This window comes from Cervus canadensis, chromosome 1 (assembly GCF_019320065.1).
Source record: "Cervus canadensis isolate Bull #8, Minnesota chromosome 1, ASM1932006v1, whole genome shotgun sequence".
Taxonomy (NCBI): domain Eukaryota; kingdom Metazoa; phylum Chordata; class Mammalia; order Artiodactyla; family Cervidae; genus Cervus; species Cervus canadensis.
Genome location: NC_057386.1, coordinates 59,014,122 through 59,028,200, shown reverse-complemented (window position 1 = coordinate 59,028,200; position 14,079 = coordinate 59,014,122). Strand labels below are relative to the sequence as shown.

Here is a 14,079-nt window from a genome sequence, read left to right as displayed (position 1 = left end):
CAAGCTATCCTGGGGTTCCACTAATGGCAGCCCTGGAAAAAAAAAAACAGAGGGAAGAAGTCAGGGAGATCAGGTCCTTATGCCCCTGTTTCCTGCCCTGTGAAGTTATCTTGAGCTGGCTGTGTCCCAAAGGCACACTGCTTCTTTCAGGGCTGCCAACCTTACAAGAATGTCTCTCTCTCTCCAGCTTCTGGTAACTTCTCCCTCCCTTCGTCCCTTTGTGCCTCCAAGCAATCTCTGGGTTAATGCATTATTCCAGGAGGCTCCCTCATATTCTTGCCTTTATAAACAGTCTTTTCGTAAAACACGTTCCTTAAATAATCCAATTTTGAGTGTTCTGTGTCTATCTTATTGGGAATTTCCTGTATACAAATTACTGTGTCCATTTGGTAGAAGAAAAGGCAGAGGTTTATGTGGAGAAAGTAGCTGACTAGGAGCTGGAATGAGGTCTCCAGTTTAGTGCTCTGAGGACACAGAAGAATGTCCAATTGGTCTGAGATAAACCTCTGGTAGGATACCCTGTATCTAATAGATCAATTAATTTTGGCTGATGACAAGTTGTGAAGTATGAGTTCCACTAAAGGAGAATGGCTTCTCTTTCAACTGTTGCTATGGGTGTTTTTGGAGTGTCAAAGAAAGATCATCTTTCTTTCTAAAGCTATTCATGCAACCTTCTATCCTTCCATCCATCCATTTCCCTCTGTGTTAATTCAGCCGACATAATCTGAGTACTTACTCCTGTCAAACATGGAAGATATAACACTAAATATGGCACAACTAATAGTCAACTAAAACAATAGTTAGAAACTCAAGAATCTAGGTCAGAAGACCTCGGTTTGAGTGCTTATTCTGTGATTTATGTGGCCATGTGGTCTTGGACAAGTCACATCTCTCTAGGCCAATTTTTTTTTTTTCATACATAAAATGAAATCAGCCGAGCAACTGATTTGAGATCTTTTCCAGGTCAGACATGGTAAGATTCTACATCCAGATGAATTCAGTGTAAAATAAGCTCATCACAGAAGTGCAAATACTGCAATAATATAGTAAATAGTCTCCTCTGTATACTTAGCCCCTCCAGTCTATCTCCATAATGTAGGCAGAATGAGAGAGTGGGCCCTTCCAAAGAAAATCTGTCTTGTTTCTCTTTTCATTTGTCCTCTGAGGAGGGATTCCTATTCTTCTTAGGCTAAAGATCAACATGCTTAAGAAGGCCTTTATGACATTTTCTAACATTTAGTTTTACAGCAAGTCTTGATTTCCTTTCTTTGCTCCTTAAACTCTTAGCCCTCTTGTAACAAGGCCTCTGTATGAACCACTTGTCTTTTTCCCATCCTCTACCCAGGGAGAATCACTCATTTTTCAGTGAAAAGCTTACCCACCATTCTTCCGGGATACTTTCTCTCATCTCCCAGGCAGGGCCCGGCTCCTTTGTTGTATATATACATGTGTAAGTTGCTCACTCGTGGGCAACTCTTTGCAAACCCATGGACTGTAGCCCACCAGGCTTCTCTGTACATGGAGTTACCCAGGCAAGGATATTGGAGTGGATTGCCATTCCCTTCCCCAGTATGTATACATAGAACTGTGTTTTCTCCCCTTAGAGCACAAACCTTACTCTTATCCTAAGTCTTAATAAAGAGGTGTTTTGGTTTCATCTTTAGCTCCCCTACTAGCGTCTCAGTCTCATGAGAGCCTAAACACTGGTTGGGAGCATGAGTCTGGAAGTTGAACAGGGGTTGTTGGAGTAGTCATGGTTCCAGCACTGGGGAAGTCACTTTGCTCTAAGTCTCAACTTCCTCCTCTATGAAAACCATGGTATGTTTATTACTGGGTTGTTGGAAGAGGAAAATGAAGTTATGAAGGCTAAGAGCTTAATACAGAGTCCAGAATGTATTCAGTGTGCCATACATGGAAGTGTTGTCAATGAGGTTAATTTTCCATTTGTTGTGTTTCTGTGCTCATGCTTATGGGTCCATATGGTCTGCATTTGACTCCTGAGTGAATCTGTTTGCCAGAAGAGAACTCTCATGGGAACCGTGACTCCTCTTCTCTCTCCCTAGCATACCAAGTCCATCACCACCAGAGTTGGCTCTCCTTTCAAAATGTATCCAGAGTCCAACTGCTTCATCTATGCTTCTGCTGCTAATACTCAGTTCTAAGCTGCCAGCAGCTCTCACCAGATGATTGCACTGGTCTCCTAACTGGTCTCACTGACTCTGCCTTTATCCTCTAGTCTTTTTCTGGCACAATAGTCAGAACAAGCATGCTAAAATCTAAATGGAATCATGCCACTCCTCTGCTGGAAAACATCTTTAGTGCTCATTGCACTTAAAATGAAAGCCAAATTCTGCCCTTCAAAACCTTCATGATCTTTTCCAATCTGGATTCCTTTTATTTCTTTCTCTTCTCTGATTGCTGTGGCTAAAACTTCCAAAACTATATTGAATAGTAGTGGTGAGAGTGGGCACCCTTGTCTTGTTCCTGGCTTTAGGGGAAATGTTTTCAATTTTTCAACATTGAGGATAATGTTTGCTGTGGGTTTATCATATATGGTTTTTATTATGATGAGGTATGTTCCTTCTATACCTGCTTTCTGGAGGGTTTTATCATAAATGGATGTTGAATTTTGTCAAAGGCTTTTTCTTCATCTATTGAAATAATCATATGAGTTTTACCTTTCAATTTGTTAATGTGATGTATCACATTGATTGATTTGCAGATACTGAAGAATCCTTGCATCCCTGGGATAAAGCCCACTTGGTCATGATGTATGATCTTTTTAATATGTTGTTGGATTCTGTTTGCTAGAATTTTGCTAAGGATTTTTGCATCTATGTTCATCAGTGATATTGGCCTGTAGTTTTCTTTTTTTGTGGCATCTTTGTCTGGTTTTGGAATTAGGGTGATGGTGGCCTCATAGAATGAGTTTGGAAGTTTACCTTCCTCTGCAATTTTATGGAAGAGTTTGAGTAGGACTGGTATTAGCTCTTCTCTAAATTTTTGGTAGAATTCAGCTGTGAAGCCATCCGGTCCTGGGCTTTTGTTTGTTGGAAGATTTTTTATTACAGTTTTGATTTCTGTGCTTGTGATGGGTCTGTTAAGATTTTCTATTTCTTCCTCATTCAGTTTTGGAAAGTTGTACTTTTCTAAGAATTTTTTCTATTTCTTCCAAGTTGTCCATTTTATTGGCATATAGTTGCTTATAGTAGTCTCTTATGATCTTTTTTATTTCTGGGTTGTCTGTTTTGATTCCTCCATTTTCATTTCATTTCTTTTTTTTTTTTTTTTCATTTATTTTTATTAGTTGGAGGCTAATTACTTTACAAAAAAAGCGCAGGACCAGATGGCTTCACAGCTGAATTCTACCAAAAATTTAGAGAAGAGCTAACACCTATCTTATCCGTTTTCATTTCTAATTTTGTTGATTTGATTCTTCTCCCTTTGTTTCTTGATGAGTATGGTTAATGGTTTGTCTATTTTATTTATCTTTTCTAAGAACCAACTTTTAGCGTTTTTTTTTTTTTTTTTTTTTGGCTATGTTCTTCTTTGTTTCTTTTGCATTTATTTCTGCCCTAATTTTTATGATTTCATTCCTTCTACTAACCCTGGAGTGCTTCATTTCTTCTTTTTCTAGTTGCTCTAGGTGTAGAGTTAGGTAATTTATTTGATTTTTCTCCTGTTTCTTGAGGCAGGCTTGTATTGCTATGAACCTTCCCCTTAGCAGAGAAGGCAATGGCAACCCACTCCAGTACTCTTGCCTGGAAAATCCCATGGATGGAGGAGCCTGGTAGGCTGCAGTCCATGGGGTCACTAAGAGTCGGACACGACTGAGTGACTTCACTTTCACTTTTCACTTTCATGCATTGAAGAAGGAAATGGCAACCCACTACAGTGTTCTTGCCTGGAGAATCCCAGGGACCGGGGGCGGGGTGGGGGGGGCGTGGGTGGGGGCTGGTGGGCTGCTGTCTATGGGATCGCACAGAGTCGGACACGACTGAAGTGACTCAACAGCAGCAGCAGTTCCCCTTAGCACTGCTTTTACTGAATCCCATAGGGTTTGGGTTGTTGTGTTTTCATTTTCATTCGTTTCTATGGATATTTTGATATCTCTTTCGATTTCTTCTGTAATTTGTTAGTTATTCAGAAGTGTGAGATTTAACCTCCATATGTTTGTATTTTTAATAGGTTTTTTTTCCCTCCTGTAGTTGACATCTAATCTTACCGCATTGTGATCAGAAAATATGCTTGAGATGATTTCACATTTTTTGAATTTACCAAGGCTAGATTTATGGCCCAGGATGTGATCTATTCTGGAGAAGGTTCTGTGTGCACTTTAGAAAAAGGTGAAATTCATTGTTTTGGGGTGAAATGCCCTATACATATCAATTAGGTCTAACTGGTCCATTGTATCATTTAAAGTTTGTGTTTCCTTGCTAATTTTCCGTTTAGCAAGTTGATCTATCCATAGCTATGGATAGTTGATCTATCCATAGGTATGAGTGGGGTATTCAAGTCTCCCACTATTATTGTGTTATTGTTAATTTCCCCTTTCATTTGCCTTACATATTGTGGTGCTCCTATGCTGGGTACATGTATATTTATAATTTTTATATCTTCTTCTTGGATTGATCCTTTGGTCATTATGTAGTGTCCTTCTTTGTCTCTTTTCATGGCCTTTATTTCAAAGTCTATTTTATCTGATATGAGTACCGCTATTCCTGCTTTCTTTTGTTTTCCACTTGCATGAAATATCTTTTTCCAGCCCTGCACTTTCAGTCTCTATGTGTCCCTAGGTTTGAGGTGGGTCTCTTGTAGACAGCATATATAGGGGTATTTTTTGTGTGTGTCCATTCAGCCAGTCTTTGTCTTTTAGTTGGGGACATTCAATCCATTTACATTTAAGGTAATTATTGATAAGTATGATCTCCTTGCCATTTAATTTGTTGTTTTGGCTTTGAGATTATAAACCTTTTCTCTGTTTCCTGTCTAGAGAAAATCCTTTGGCATTTGTTGAAGAGCTGGTTTGGTGGTGCTGAATTCTCTGAGCTTTTGCTTGTCTGTAAAGCTTTTGATTTCTCCTTCATATTTGAACGAGATCCTTGCTGGGTACAGTAATCTGGGTTGTAGGTTTTTCTCCTTCATTACTTTAAGTATGTCCTGCCATTTCCTTCTGGCTTGAAGAGTTTCTATTGAAAGATCAGCTGTTATCCTTATGTGAATCCCTTTGTGAGTTATTTGTTGTTTTTCCCTTGCTGCTTTTAATATTTGTTCTTTGTGTTTGATCTTCATTAATTTGATAAATATCCAGATTGAAAAAGTAGAAGTAAAACTCTTACTGTTTAGATGACATGATCCTCTACATAGACAACCCTAAAGACTCCACCAGAAAATTACTAGGGCTAATCAATGAATATAGTAAAGTTGCAGGATATAAAATTAACACACAGAAATCCCTTACATTCCTATACACTAACAATGAGAAAACAGAAGGAGAAATTAAGGAAACAATTCCATTCACCATTGCAATGAAAAAAATAAAATACTGAGGAATAAATCTGCTTAATGAAACAAAATACCTTTATATAGAAAACTATAAAACACTGATGAAAGAAATCAAAGATGACACAAATATATGGAGAAATATACCATGGATTAGAAGAATCAATACAGTTAAAATAATTGCACTACCCAAGGCAATTTACAGATTCAATGCAATCCCTATCAAACAACCAACCGTATTTTTCAGAGAACTAAAACAAATAATTTCACAATTTGTATGGAAATACAAAAAACCTCGAATAGCCAAAGCAATCTTGAGGAAGAAGAATAGAACTGGAGGAATCAACCTGCCTGACTTCAGACTATCCTACAAAGCTGTGGTCATCAAGACAGTATGGTACTGGCACAAAGACAGAAATATAGACCAATGGAACAAAATAGAAAGCCCAGAGATAAATTCATGCACCTATGGACACCTCATCTTTGACAAAGGAGGCAAGAATATACAATGGAGAAAAGACAATCTCTTTATCAACTGGTGCTGGGAAAACTGGTCAACCATTTGGAAAAGAATGGAACACTTTATAACACCATACAAAAATAAACTCAAAATGGATTAAAGATCTAAACCTAAGACCAGAAACTACAAAATTCTCAGAGGAAAACATAGACAAAACACTCTCTGACTTAAATCTCAGCAGGATCCTCTATGACCCACCTCCCAAAGTAATGGAAATAAAAGCAAAAATAAACAAATGTGACCTAATTCAGCTTAAAAGCTTTTGTACAATGAAGGAAACTATAAGCAAGGTGAAAAGACAGCCTTCAGAATGGGGGAAAATAATAGCAAATGAAGCAACTGACAAAGAATTAATCTCAAAAATATACAAGCAGCTTATGCAGCTCAATACCAGAAAAGTCAATGACCCAACCAAAAAATGGGCCAAAGAATGAAACAGACATTTCTCCAAAGAAAACATACAAATGGCTGACAAACACATGAAAAGATGCTCAATATCACTCATTATCAAGGAAATGCAAATCAAAACCACAGTGAGGTACCATATCTTGGCAGTCAGAATGTCTGCTATCAAAAATTCTACAAACAATAAATGCTGGAGAGGGTGTGGAGAAAAGGGAACCTTCTTACATTGTTGGTGGGAATGCAAACTAGTACAGCCACTATGGAGAAAAGTGTGGAGATTCCTTGAAAAAACTAGAAATAGAACTGCCATATGACCCAGCAATCCCCCTGCTGGGCATACACACTGAGGAAACCAGAATTGAAAGAGACACATGTACCACAATGTTCATCACAACACTGTTTACAATTGCTAGGACATGGACGCAACCTAGATGTCCAGTGGCAGATGAATGGATTAGAAAGCTGTGGTACATATGCACAATGGAATATTACTCAGCTATTAAAAAGAATGCATTTGAAAGAGTTCTAATGAGGTGGATGAAACTGGAGCCTTTTATACAGAGTGAAGTAAGTGAGAAAGGAAAACACCAATATGCTGTATTAATGAATATATATGGAATTTAGAAAGATGGTAATAATGACCCTACATGTGAGACAGCAAAAGAGACACAGAGGTAAATAACAGACTTTTGGACTCTGTGGGAGAAGATGAGGGTGAGATAATTTGAGAGAATAGCATTGAACCATGTATATTGCCATATGTGAAATAGATTGACAGGTATGTCTGATGCATGAGACAGGGCGCTCAGGACCATTGCACTGGGATGACTCTGAGGGATTGGATGGGAAGGGAATTGGGAAAGACGTTCAGGATGGGGGACACATGGAAACCCATGGCTGATTCATGTCAATTTATGGCAAAAAATCACTACAATATTGTAAAGTAACTAGCCTCCAATTAAAATAAATAATTAGTTAAAAATACTGAAAATGGACCCCTATCTTCAGAAGTTCTTATTTAATTGATCTAAAGATGGGACATAAAGCAATTCTAATGTCTAGCCAGGGTTGCAATTCATGTATGTAGACCAGAAGAAAAATGCACTACAGTATCATGTGCAAAAGTCCTGAGGTATGGAAAAACTTGGAGTGTTTCCAGAGCAGAAAAAAGGAGGCTGTGGCTGGAGGGAGGGCCAGAATTGGAGAAAGAAGCAGGCCAGGGTGAACTGCTGAGCTTGCCATAGCTCTAGACCTGCACCCTGTAGTGAAGTGAAAGCTGCCCAGATGAGTTCGACCTTTTTTGACCCTATGGACTATACAGTCCATGGAATTCTCCAGACCAGAATACTGGGGCAGGTAGCCTTTTCCTTCTTAATAATTAAAGTGAGCCAACACTGAAGAACTGGTGGTATGATCTAGTTTAACAATTGATGTTTTCTTAGCAGAGAAATGCAATATCCATAATACATTATTTTGAGCTGAACAGAAGTTAACTAGAATAGAATTGTCTCAGGAGAGACCAATGACAATTTGGTAAAAATAAAATCTTTTTGAAGGCAACAGGAAACCTAAATTTCAAAAGCTGAAGTTGAGAAATGGTCTTAGGATCACATCTCAGGTGCCTGCAGTTTGGGGGCACTCCCAAGAGCTGTTCTGACACACCTCTCCCCTCTGCTTTGGTGGAACTCTAAAGGGAAGATAAACACAATTTCTGTGCTGTCTGAACACCCGAAGTTCAGAAGTCTGGCCTCAATCCTCACAATCAATAGAGAGACCCTATCAATGTTGGCCAGCTCTTATCCTAAGAATTAGGTTTGCATTTGCCTGGGGTCATATTACAGGAGATGGGAGGTGGGAGTGACTTTTTACTCATTTTTCTGAGAAAAGAAGAAGTGTTAAAAAAGAAAGTCACTTTCTCTGGGTGGCAAGTGTCCCAGTAAAGCATCCTCCACTGAGTTTAATGAAGAGTGAAATCTGCCAAACTTGAAAATGCCTTGGATTGAAGTCAAAGTTCTGGCAAGAGGTTGCAAGAGCTTCCTTTCTGTGCTTGCTGCACAGTCTCTCTTCTTGGGGCTGACTATCCAGCTTCAAAGGAAACAGAAATTGGCTTCATTCTGTCCTAATTTTATACAATTTGTGTTAGATTATGCCAAGGATTAAACAACATTTTGCTTTTTTAATTTTTTTGCTTTACCAACAATAGTCCAAGAAAACTTTTGATTAGAGTAGCAGAAAATACTGGTTAGAATCAATCAACACCTCTAGAAGTTTAAATACTTAAGCTAATTGAATGGTTCAGTAAACCTGAAGCTAAACTTGCAAACAGAAATTGGAATATATAAAAGGATTCTCAGATTAAAACAGATAATTGTCTAACAAGATCAACATCGACGTCACCAAGGCTCTGTTGTTCATCAGTTTTCTTTTTTTTTTTTTTAATTTTTTTTTTTTGTTGTTGTTGTTCATCAGTTTTCAATGCAGTTCACACTAGCTTTAAAATTATTATTCAAAAACAAAAACGTATGACTCTTATCAGTAGATGTGATATTCTCACAAAGAGCTGATTTAGAGATAGATTTTTGGGAAATTGGCAATGACCATGACCATGTGATTTTTAAATAGTCCTGAATGTTATAAGAGAACACTGTTTCCTTACCCTCAATACAAATAAAGCCATGCAAATGCAAATAGATCTTGCTTATTTTGTTTAATTTTAGGAGAAGCACCAATCTGAATGAGTGAAAAAATACTGTATGGATTCTTTTCAAAGACCTATCTTTTCTAACTCTTCTGCTACAAAATAAAGTCAAGCTATCTATCTTTGGTTGCGTTCCCCTAGACAAGGCATGCGATGAGGAGTTTAGTTCAAGTAATTTATTGGGAACATGTTCCCTAGACAAGGGGAGGAAGGAAAGCAAGACAGAGCTGGAACAAATATCTAAGCAAGGATGTTGACTCAGCTAGAGATTGCTTCACTCTGAGCCTTAGGGAAGTGCTAGAGTGTGGGTTACACAACAGAATTAGCCCCACCTGAAGCAGGGGTCCATTATGCTCCTGCCCTGTATACATAAGTCACTAGCTGTGGGCTTCTGCTGGGGATGGGTGAGAGTGTTGGGCATGGTCTCTTGGGCAATAGCAGGAGCAACTTCCCAGGAACAGGGTCAGCTGTCAGGTGCAATCAGTCACATCCCCTGGAGGAAGGGCTCAAGGCTACTAGATAGTATTTTGACAGCGGGACTGCTCTACTGGACCAAGGAATTTCTGCCTCATAGAGAGCACTGGGTGATTTTAGGACAGGGCTGAAAGCTACCTTTGATGACAAGTTCATTCTAAAGTGTGAGCCACTCCAGGCTCTAGACACTGTCCTGTTCACCTCTGAGCATATGAGCCACTTAACAAATGTTTGTTAAATAAATGGTAAACAGATCACTTACAGTGTTAACTGTAGATGCAGCAGTTTCCATGTCTTTTCCAAACATTTTACAAATACCCATGGGGAATACAACAAAAATACACTTCTTGAAGTTCACTCTCATCAGAAAACATGGGTGAGAACTCTAGTGTAGCTTTCCATTAGGTATGTGGCTTTGGACCTCAGTTGTCCAATCTTTAAGATAGGTAAATAAATAAAATTTTGCAAGGCTCTTATGAAGATTAATAGACATGGCACATACAAATAATTGGCAATTTGGCTTTTTTTCATAAAATGCTCTTTGGCAGAGAGGCTAGAGTTAAGGAGTAGAGCCACTTAAAGCTAAAGGATTAAAATACTTTAATAATAAAAAAAATACTGTGTAAAGTTAAAACTATACTGGAACTGTGCTGTAAATTGATAGTCACTATGGATTAATATTAATCTATAGAACACATTTTTTAGGAATGAAGCTACTTCATAAAGCTAGGTAGACCTAGAGTAAGTGTCTCATTGTTTTATTTCCCAGCATAGTTTGAAACTCAGGCCCTGAACTTCTCTTAACTAGAGAAATGGTGAGTTGCAGGCTGAACATGAGTTTCCCATGTGTTGACCACTTGTAGAGTCTCTGTGCTGCTGCTACTACTAAGTCACTTCAGTAGTGTCCGACTCTGTGCAACCCCATAGACGGCAGCCCACCAGGCTCCCCCATCCCTGGGATTCTCCAGACAAGAATACTGGAGTGGGCTGCCATTTCCTTCTCAAATGCATGAAAGTGAAAAGTGAAAGTGAAGTGGCTCAGTCGTGTCCGACTCTTAGTGACATTATGGACTACAGCCTACCAGGCTCCTCTGTCCATGCGATTTTCCAGGCAAGAGTACTGGAGTGGGGTGCCATTGCCTTCTCCAAGGGTTTCTGTGCACATATGCACAATAACTATTACTCCCTTTTAGACTATCTTGTGTGACTTTTTGGGGTTGCAAAACACCCCCTATCACCTGCCAGGAAGGCAAAAAGAAAGCAAGAGGGCTCTTCAGATTAGGGCATGGTACTGCAGGCACTCTCTGCCTTGGTGTTATAGCTGTCTCTCTTGACCTCTACAGACTCTCCTTTCCTACCCCTGAGGAAAACTGTTCATGGATCCAGAACAGAAGGTCATTATGGAGATTCAGCCAAACTCTAAGTCATAGGTTAGATTTTTAATTATTTGGAACATGAACGTGTCAATTGTCCAACTGGGCGATTTCCACAGAATGTGTTCCTATTTTAGATTTCCTAAAGAATTTAGGAAATTCTGTCTGCTGTTCAGAATGACCTCTCTCACACACATCAAATGGTTTGAACATTATTCTTCTTGTCATTGACTAGGGACAGGACTAATCGTTGGACTTCGGTATGGTCAGAAAGAGGAAGGAATATATGACTGGCTATTTCTTGACTTGGTCGTGACCACAGTAAGGAAATAGAAACCTAACAGGCAGGTATAAGAGGAAAATTAGAATCATCCATTGACTGACCCCATCAAAGATGGGGACAGGGAGATCACCTGAGGAAAATGGTGATGGTAAACTCTTATGAAAAGAGTAGGGTCTGAAATAATATAAAAATGCTGTATATCGTTCCTAGATGTCATTCAAGCCTAGAAACTAGAACTAGATTCCCTGACCCCTAGGTTTACTTAGACCAGAGCAAAGAATAGAGTATGAGTTATGAATATTTTTTTTGCTATTCTGCCCAGAATCTATCTATTCTCCCCACCCTTCTTGATAATAGCATCCTGCCTTTCCTTTGGAGAACTGCCCCTGTCTTATTGTATACAGTAGGTGGGAAAATACCAGTCCTGGTTCGTGACCTCACAAGTTAGGCTCGATTCAGTCTCCTAGGAATTTGAATTATAAGTGGAGTGAAATATGGCTGGAATATGATTAAGATAAGACAATTTGATGGCAATACATAAAAAGACTAAGTCTGAGATCCTTAGTTACTAACTATGCCAAAGCCTTTGACTGTGTGGATCACAATAAACTGTGGAAAATTCTGAAAGAGATGGGCATACCAGACCACCTAACCTGCCTCTTGAGAAATCTGTATGCAGTTCAGAAAGCATCAGTTAGAATTGGATATGGAACAACAGACTGGTTCCAAATAGGGAAAGGAGTACGTCAAGGCTGTATATTGTCACCCTGCTTATTCAACTTATATGCAGAGCACATCATGAGAAATGCTGGGCTGGAGGAAGCAAAGCTGGAGTCAAGATTGCTGGGAGAGATATCAATAACATCACATATGCAGATGACACCACTCTTATGGCAGAAAGTTAAGAAGAACTAAAGAGCCTTATTGATGAAAGTGAAAGAGGAGAGTGAAAAAGTTGGCTTAAAGCTCAGCATTCAGAAACTAAGATCATGGCATCCAGTTCCATCACTTCATGGCAAATAGATGGGGAAACAGTGGACACAGTGGATGACTTTATTTTTCAGGACTCCAAAATTACTGCAGATGGTGACTGCAGCCATGAAATTAAAAGATGCTTACTCCTTGGAAGGAAAGTTATGATCAACCTAGACAGCATATTAAAAAGCAGAGACATTACTTTGCCAACAAAGGTCTGTCCGGTCAAGGCTGTTGTTTTTCCAGTGGTCATGTATGGATGTGAGAGTTGGACTATAAAGAAAGCTGAGTGCGGAAGAGTTGATGCTTTTGAACTGTGGTGTTGGAGAAGACTTTTGAGAGTCCCTTGGACTGCAAGGAGATCCAACCAGTCCATCCTAAAGGAAATTCGTGCTGAATATTCACTGGAAGGACTGATGTTGAAGCTGAAACTCCAATACTTTGGCCACCTGATGCGAAGAGCTGACTCATTGGAAAAGACCCTGATGCTGGGAAATATTGAGGGCAGGAGAAAGGGACAACAGAGGATGAGATGGTTGGATAGCATCACCGACTCAATGGACATGGGCTTGGGTGGACTCTGGGAGTTGGTGATGGACAGGGAGGCCTGGCATGCTGCAGCTCATGGGGTCACAAAGAGTTAGGAACGACTGAGCAACTCAACTGAACTGAGATCTTTGTTGCTGACCTTATGTTCCTGACCATCTTGTGGCCTTTGATCACCATTTTTAAAAAGTTAATTTAATCCTTAAGTTTGCAAGGGTGGCTTTCTGTTGCTTATAGCCAAGGAAAAATTAGTACTTCAGTATAGAGGGCAGTAGCATACCAAAGGAGAGAAATGTCAGTCTCTATCTCTCTTCACTATTTCATATATGCACATACTTGTGCTGATTTAAACACTGACAAGCTTCTTACACCTCCATGAAGTTTACTTCAGACTTTGTGTCAGTTTGAAAAAGGTAAGGTGTGATATTATGTGCTGTCATCCATTTCTGTCTCAAAGAGGCAGTGTTATAGTGGATTGAGTACAGATTTTGCAATCAAAGAAAACTGGGTTTGACTGCCAGTTCTATCATCTGCAATTTGTGCAACTCTGGGCAAGTTAGGCATCCTTTTATTTTCCCTACCTGCCAAAGTGGAACAATAACAGCTATCTTCTCATAGGGTGATGTGAGAGATAAATAAATCAATGCTTATAAAGGACCAAGTATTGCCACTTTCACTAGAACAAATTATTCCCTTCCTCCCTTTTGAGCTTCCTGGGAGGTGGGTTGGAATCATCATCATCATAGTTATTTCACAGTGTTGAACCTTCTCAGGATACTAGATGAGGTCACACTCATCTAGTGGATGAGAGGTGGATGAGAAGAGACTGTCTGTGGTTTCAAACATTGGAGATATGATTGGAAAGTGATATATACTCTCATTAAGATAATGCACTTAAAAGGTGATGGGAGAAGCTTAGTTTAGATGTAAGCAATAGTGTGCTCATATGGAGACAGTAAAAGGAGTCTATAGACAGAAACATATGCAGAAAATAGATTCCATCTTTATTTATGTGAGACAGTTTCAATTAGTAGCCTGACAAGAGAGTGGGCAAGTAGGGATGAGAATTAACAGATCCCTTTCTGCTCTTGATCCTGGCTATATAGCTACTTATTATTCAGAGAATGGAAAAGCAGCATAGTCTGTTAGCACAAGAACACCTCTCTCAAATTCTCACTATTTTAGAAGAGTTATAGCTTATCAGCAATCATATTTCCTTTAGCTTTATATTATCTCATTGTTAATTTGTCATAGGGGAAGGAACAAAATTATTGGGGTGGGGAAACAATTTAGGAGGACAGTT

General features: G+C 39.2%; 1 protein-coding gene across 3 annotated transcripts in view; it reads right to left on the bottom strand.

The window, feature by feature from the left end:
• The window catches only part of CA10 (carbonic anhydrase 10), an 830,820-nt gene that overhangs the window by 107,391 nt on the left and 709,350 nt on the right, over positions 1-14,079 (bottom strand). The gene's annotated exons all lie outside the window — the stretch shown is intronic.